This window comes from Hippocampus guttulatus, chromosome 4, assembly GCF_054856545.1.
Source record: "Hippocampus guttulatus isolate MCC_2025c chromosome 4, RoL_Hgut_1.0, whole genome shotgun sequence".
In the NCBI taxonomy this organism is placed as follows: Eukaryota; Metazoa; Chordata; class Actinopteri; order Syngnathiformes; family Syngnathidae; genus Hippocampus; species Hippocampus guttulatus.
The window spans coordinates 2,257,914-2,265,866 of NC_141264.1; positions in this window are offsets into that span (position 1 = coordinate 2,257,914).

The window sequence follows — 7,953 nt, forward strand, 5'->3', positions numbered from 1 at the left end:
AGCGGTTCGGAAAATGGATGGATGTATAAATGTGGGACATGTATTTTATATTTCTATACATATAAATATTTTCTTTGGCTTTTGACTCAGCATGAGACTTGATTTTTAGCTTTAATGTTTTTGTGCTTTCTACTGTCTTTGTTATTAATTTATTGTTTTATTTTTTTGTGTCGTATATATATGATTTTTATTTATGAGATAAATATTTTTTTTTTTGCTCCATGTACAGCACTTTTTTTGGAATGTGGGAGGAAACCAGCGTACCCGAAAAAAACTCACGCAGGCATGGGGAGAACATGCCAACTCCACACAGGAAGTCCAGGGCAGTGGTTCTTAACTTGGGTTTGATCGAACCCCAAGGGTTTGGTGAATCAGTCTCAGGGGTTCAACAGAGCCTCTGCCATGGAGGTTAAAACGCACCCGCTTCAACATGTCAATTAGTGATGACATGCCCGCTTGGCCATCACTGGCTTGTTCATTTTGTGCACAATTAAAAAACTTGTACTTTATCCATCGATCCATCCATTTTCTACCGCTTATCCGGGGTCGGGTGCGTTCCCAGAAGCTGCACCGATCCACCTGTCGATCTCTCGCTCCCTCCTGCCCTCACTCATAAACAAGACCCCAAGATACTTAAACTCTGAGAGGGCACTCCATCCTTTTCCGACTGAGGACCATTGTTTCAGATTTGGAGGTGCTGATTTTCATTCCAAACGTTTCACACTGTGAAACACTTCAGTGAGAGTTGGAGAGCCCTGCTTGAAGGAGCCAATAGTAACACATCATCTGCAAAAAGCAGAAATGCAATACTGAGGCCACCAAAACAGACTCCCTCAACGCTTCGACTACACCTAGAAATTCTGTCCAGCGCTTTCACAACAGCTGCAGCTGTAACAAAGCGCTTAACAAAACAGTTAACATAAATGAACAGAATCGGCGACAAAGGGCAGCCTTGGCAGAGTCCAACCCTCATTGGAAACAATTCCAACTTACTGCCGGCAATGCGAACCAAACTCTGACATCGGTGGTATAGGGACCGCCCGCAGCCCATATCTGGGGGTTCGGTACCCCATACCCCCAAAGCACCCACCACAGAACTACCCGAGGGACACGGTCGAACACCTTTTCCAAGTCCACAAAGCACATGTAAACTGGTTGGGCGAGTTCCCATGTACCCTCGAGGACCCTGCTAAGGGTGTAGAGCTGGTCCACTGTTGCACGGCCGGGACGAAAACCACACTGCTCCTCCTCAATCTGAGGCTCGACTTCGCGACGGACCTTCCTTTCTAGCACCCCTGAATAGACCTTACCAGGGACCCACATGATGTGACTGCTCCACACACAAAGACAAAATCAAGCCAGTCACCACAGCAATTGGTAATATTGTGCATTACGGTAATCAGCCGCCAGCGAGCAGTGTTGGCCGCCTTCAAAATATCAGCTATCTAATTCATGCATGCACGCCAGTGGTTTGGGTTTAAAATAACGTTCTAAATTTTAGAACAGGGGTGCACAACCTTTTTTGTCTAAAATAACATCTCTGCGGTTTGGCAACCATTAGTTCACCCAAAGAGAAGGCAGAATGTCTCAGAATCGCACCAAGAAACATTCTTAAGTTGCGATAGAAACAGGAGTTCATGTAAATGCTAACTAAAATTAAACCTGATTTTTAAAAATCATTAAAAATTCAATTTTCGTTCTCCCATGACCAGACGAGGTCTTGAGCACACAAGGGCACACCAGGTATTCAACCAGAGTATTTTCATTTGTCATGTTTCTGTTTGTGACCAACAGGTGGTGCTGTAGGGTTCCTCCTGCAGCTGCACTCCTGTTGGTCATTATGTGATTATTGCTTTAAAAGGACTCCTAGCCCGACCACTCAGTGTCGGGTCATTGTTTGTTTGTTGCTGTCATGTTTGTTTTGTTGTGTTTCTGTGACTGTTAGTATTTAGCTTCAGTCGTGGTTTTTGTTTGATACTTTGGATTCTTTTTGTTATGAGGACTTTGTTTTGGATTTAGTTTTCTGTGTTTTTATCAATACAATTTGTCCAGTTCACCCTGCTCCTCCTTCCTGCCTGCTTTTTGGGGTCCACCATGCAACGTGCCATCTTAATGATCTTTCATTCGGATCATTAAGACCTGATTTTGCATTTCAAAATGCCTCTGACATCTGCAATTTTGACCTTTTGGACCTATAGACCTGACGCGGAGGTATGAGAGGCACTTTTGCAGCCTGTTAAATGCACGTAGCTTACAATTGTAGCTTACATGTCCTGTTTTAAAACATTTATCCTGGCACTCCAGATTCCGATTCTTTGCTAGTGCCATCGAAGAATTGCACATGAAACAAACTGAATGAAAATTAAAAGCAAACAAACAAACAAAAAATTATATATCGCAACAGGTCTGATCGCAAGCTGCAATTGCAGACTGCTGCCGCTAACAGCTTCCGGTGATAGAGGTCACGCACCACCGTAGGTTAAGGGTGACCTGCTTTTTTATTGTATTTATGATATAAATACTCTTTTGTGAAAGTGAAACAAATCGGATGCTTAGGGTGCAGTGTTTACGAACACAAAAATTTAACAACACGCACACATACCGTTGGGGTGTTCCAGTAGGATTAGATCAGTGTTTCTGAACCTTGTTAGAGGTACCGAACCCAACCAGTTCATATGCACATTCACCGAACACTTCATTTGTGAAAAATAAAAATATGATTCAAGAAGTGTTCCTTCAGTTTTGTGTTGCTCAACTTGGCATGACAAATCATGCAGATAGGACACTGAATCCCATCACTTTCCGTGATGCATGTGAATCCATGGTGTAAATATTTGTCTAACCGTTTTTTTTTTTTTTTTTTGCTTGACATAGCATGTATTTAAAAAAATTCTAAAAAAAAAATCAGACGACGTACTATCATGACAGTCACTCGTTGACAACTGAGTGAACTAAATTTCCCGCAGCACTGATTGGACAAGCGATGTAATGTGATCATCTGCCGTGGGCGTGTCATAACTAATTGACATGTTGAGTCTGCTGTGTCTGAACCTCAAAGGCAAAGGCTCTTTTGAACCCCTAAAACCGATTCACCGAACCCAGGTTGAGAACCACTGGATTAGATATTCCTAAAAATAGACATGCACCGAATCGAGACAGGAAACACATAACACAACCAAAGTCAGAACACACTTTTGCAAAAGGGGAGACAGTTGCTTCCAGTGCACCAAGGTCATCCAGCGCTCTGTTCCCCTTCTCCTCCTCTTATTAACATAAAAAGAGGCAGTCCTAATGTGTAATGAATAGGCCAATGTCTGAGTTTGTGGTCTTAGAGCAATTCAAAGCAGTTTACAGCAAGTGATGTGTTTTTATATCATAACACATGTACAATAATATGCAATTATACCATCGTGTCCCTCCTGTTTGTCAAATAAAAATACGGAACTTTGCTTATCATACTGTCACATTTCACAAAGATTTTTTAATGATAATAATAATAATAATAATACATTTTATTTTTTAGCGCCTTTCAAGACACCCAAGGATGACAATAATTATGACAATAATTACAACACATATTTTACCAATAATCTTAAAGATTTATCTCACAATCATCATCATCATCATCAATTTGTTCTTCTTTCAACGAGTTCTATGATGGACTGATGCTAAGTGGAAAAATGTTCTGACGAGTCCACATTTCACATTGCTTTTGGAAATTGTGGACATTGTGTCCTCAGAGCCAAAGAGAAAAAGAACCATCATGACTGTGATGGACGCAAAGTTCAAAAGCCAGCATCTGCGATGGTGTGGGGATGTGTTAATTAATGCTTAAGGGTACATACAAGTTTTGGAGAAACATATGCTGCCATCCAAGCAACGTCTTTTTCATCGTCGCTCCTACTAATGTCAGCAAAACAATGCCAAACCACATTCTGCATGTGTTACAACAGTGTGGCTTCATATTAAAAGAGTGTAGGGACTGAATGGCCTAGCTGCAGTTCAGACTAGGGCGACCAACTGTCCCACATAGCACGTGTTTGAAGTGCAATCCATGTGTCATGCAAATTGAAGCTGTGTTACGTAAAATCAATGCTTGCTCAAATACCAGACTTCGACACGATATCGCCCCAAGCACCAGGCAACCAAATGAATATTATTTGATAGTTTGGCACAGCTCTTTCGCCACACCCACCCCTCAAGATAGACACGCTGGCACATGAGCACACACTTTTATGAAATCGAAAATGGAGAAAAAAATTTTGCCTAGTCAGCCACCAACTAAAAAGAGATGTGTGAACAGAAAACATTGGGAAAGTCAGTATTTGTGGCTATAGCAAGGGTCGAAGGGGATCTTGAAAGGGCTTTTGGTGACCTTTTGTAAAACATCGTTTTAAGAAGAAATTTCATCTGTTCTGTATGTTACACATACAGTACATTTGACAATAAAGTTTATCCAATCCAATCTTGCATAGAGGGGACTGCGATGTTGTCGTTTGACTCACGGAGGCACAGCTCTATTGAGTTGTGCAGTGATTCTTAACCAGCATGCAGTGGCACATTATTGTGCCTTAAGAACATCAGGTATGCTGTGGGAAATGATCCAAAATCAGTTATTCGTATTTAAAATATATTTATTTTATCATAAAAAATGGTTTTGTTCATTGATCAAAGAAAGGATAATCAAATTGCTCTTCCACTAGATGGCTTTTTCTGTGAATCGTTTTGCTCAGTGGTGTGCCGCGAATTTTTTTTCGATGTGAAATATGTACCTTTGCTCAAAAAAGGTTGGGAAACATTGGAGTCATGAATTCCCACACTCATTTTTTATACTATAAGATATTCACTTTAATTTAATGTATTTTACTTATTACTGTATTCATGAGCAAAGCAATAGACAGGAACATAAGAGAATGCCTGTACAATAATTATGAAATACTGAGCAAAAATCACACCAATTTATAAGAGGTAGATGCTCTCTAAACAGAACTCTGAACATTCAGCACTTTAATGCGCTTTTGGACAGACAAAGAAAATGAATACAATAAAGGAAACATACTGAAGCAGTCTACAGTCTGCAGCATTTATACTCACCAAATACCCATCTACAAGACAGATCAGTATTCAAATGATCAGATATCAATTGGCCAAACTCGGAATCAACAAACTTTTATTTTTTGGAACGCACACTACTCGTCTATCTTCAATAGTGATTATTTTTTCTTTGTCTGTGATGAGCTCTCCTCTCCTCCCACCCATTTGGTCATTTTCCCGGCATCTCGTGTGCTCTTTTTGACAAGGGCCAAAGCTTGTTCCCGCACTCACCCTCCTCTTCCATTCTTAATTTTTTACCATATTTTCACGACCATACGACGCAACCTATTAAAAGGTGTAGTGTCAGTTACGGGTGCTATTTCTGTATTCAACACATACACAGGATGCATTGTAATATTGGATGCAGGCATGGTAAAATGTATGGTAGCTTAAAAAATACTGTAGCATGCATGCACGCAAGCATCTGTTTTTAAAAAGGTAGTGGGAGCAAAACTGAGTTTGGTTGTACTTTATTGAAGTATTTAACAATGTACTCACGTGATTTATTTATTTATATTTTTTTATCAACCCTCATCCTCAAATCGATCAAAGTGCTAATCTTCTGTATCCGAAATAAACAGCTCGGCAAGTTCTCTTTCAAACATGCCAGGTTCGCTCAGGTCATTGGCACTCTCATTGACGTGCGGCTCCTCAGAAATGATGCTGGCTTTTGCGAAAGCTCAAACAACAGTGCAAGCCTGACATGTAAGCCCAAGCCTCCGCAATCCATACACAAATTGTGGCATAACTTTGCGCTGCATCCCAGTCTAAGTAAAGCTGTGTTTGCAATTGCCCACGTCGCACACAACTTCACTCTGGCCATTTCTGTTCATAACCATGGCAACTAAGCAAAACAGTCAAAGTTAACTTCACACACCCCATTGTGCAAATCGCTACTGTTGCTCGTCGACTTCTGATTGAGTGTGGTTCACATAGTGCATGTTGGTGATGCGGTTGGGTAGGATCTGCTGGCAATATTTTGTTGCATTTTAAAATGCAAAGTGGTCTTGTCACCCAGCGCTTGCCATAGCCCAAGCGGGAATGGAGGAATGTGGGGTTTGGTTGAAAGAACAGTTGGTAATGGAAGCCAAGTGAGGCCGGCAGAGGGACAAAATAATGGATTAAAATCTTCAAGAAAGTGTCTTATTTTTATTGTAATGCAGAAGATTACACTTTTTACTGCAGTAGGAATGAAAGATGGCCAGCTTTTCCTTGTAATCTGCCGGATGTTGCTCCGCCACGGTCGCAAAAGCACCAAGCACCATGGATTAGTTGGTCTTGAATTCTGTCGCAATTCTCTCGCGGTTGCTCGATTCCCATGGTCCTCCACGTAACTGATGGCTTGCAGTTTAAACTGTGTTTTGTAAGTGTGTCTCTTCATAGCTGCCATTTTCGGGATCTTGTGTTGGACAATGCATGTACTGGCACCTACTGTGGGCGTGCCTTTAGCGTCCTCTTTCACACTTACCTTTCCCACTTCAACATCCGTAAACTGTCCTCAATTACGTCACCCTTTCCTCCGTATATGCAACGTGTTGGCTAGAGGTAAGATTGGGCGGCCCGAATTCGGGTCGGGTCGGGCTTCTCTCTCGCTGACCTTTTTTTTTTTTTTTTTTCGAGGCCGTGAATAGTTTTGGCCACGAGAAACCATGGTTCGCAAAAAAAACATCACAACACGTATTGTACTAAACTCTTGCAATGACAATTCAAGAACTCCTTCCAGTCTCTGTCGAGTATCCACCCGTCATTGTTTGTCTTTGTCTCTCTGCTACTCTCTGAAAGTGCCGCGCTCGATTCTTAAGGACGTACTGCTGCGGTGGTTTACGGCCCAATTTTCAACCCGTCAAAATGACGGACGGCCTTAAATTTTCCCCGTCCACTCTTAAAAAAAATCCGTCCATGATGGAAAATTGTCGGTTAATGTAACCTCTTCAGAAACAGAAATATAAAAGATGTAAATGTTTATACAGTCTTGTTTAACTTAGATTTCGTTCCAAAAGACAGGCTTTGTTATCAGAAATCACCCCTCCTCCTCCCGAGTCCTCACAAATAAAATATGAAATGTCAGGTTTGCTTCGGGCTCAAGCCTGCAAATCAAGTTAAGTGATCGGGCTCGGGCCGGGTTGGGCTTAAATACCCTCGGGCCGGTTCGGGTTGGGCTAGATTTTTGAGGACCGATTTTAGCTCTAGTGTTGGCACAACATCAGTCTGTCAAGCGGACCCCTCATCGAAGTCACACAACAGCCATTCACAGATTTTGAAACTCGGTCCATACACAAGGTGACTAGAATTTTAGGCGCCCCGTCCATTTTAAAGAAAATTTAAGATTGTTATACATATCTTATGGTCATGAAAATACAATACTTCTGCTTCAACACGTCAACATTGAGAGACGATTTCCATAGTTTTTGCCTGCATTTGCGCATTGTACATTGCGTGACAATAGCATGTGCACTTTTATGCTCTCGTGTACGTCTCACTCAATATATATTGTCCACCAAGAATCCCAATCTAGTCCTCTCCTCTGGTGCGATTTGGGCCCGGCTAGGATTTCAAGCACTTCCTTGCTTACATCTTCATTGTTAGGTTCCTCAAGATTCAACAGGTAAAGATTCCATTGTTTACTGTACCTTTCTTGTTGTTCATGTCTCTCCTCCATTCCAGCCACTTTGATGGTCTGAGCACCTTCACCTCGTCTTCTGCACCTTGCCATTCGATTTTTAGACATTTCAGATGTTCTTGGATGGCAGCAATATATCTTGTATTCTTTGTCACCATATCTTGGAATTCAGCGAAGTGTTGTTAATGGCTTTCAGGATGTCCACATTGGACACCACCTCCTCCTTCCTCGAGACAGGA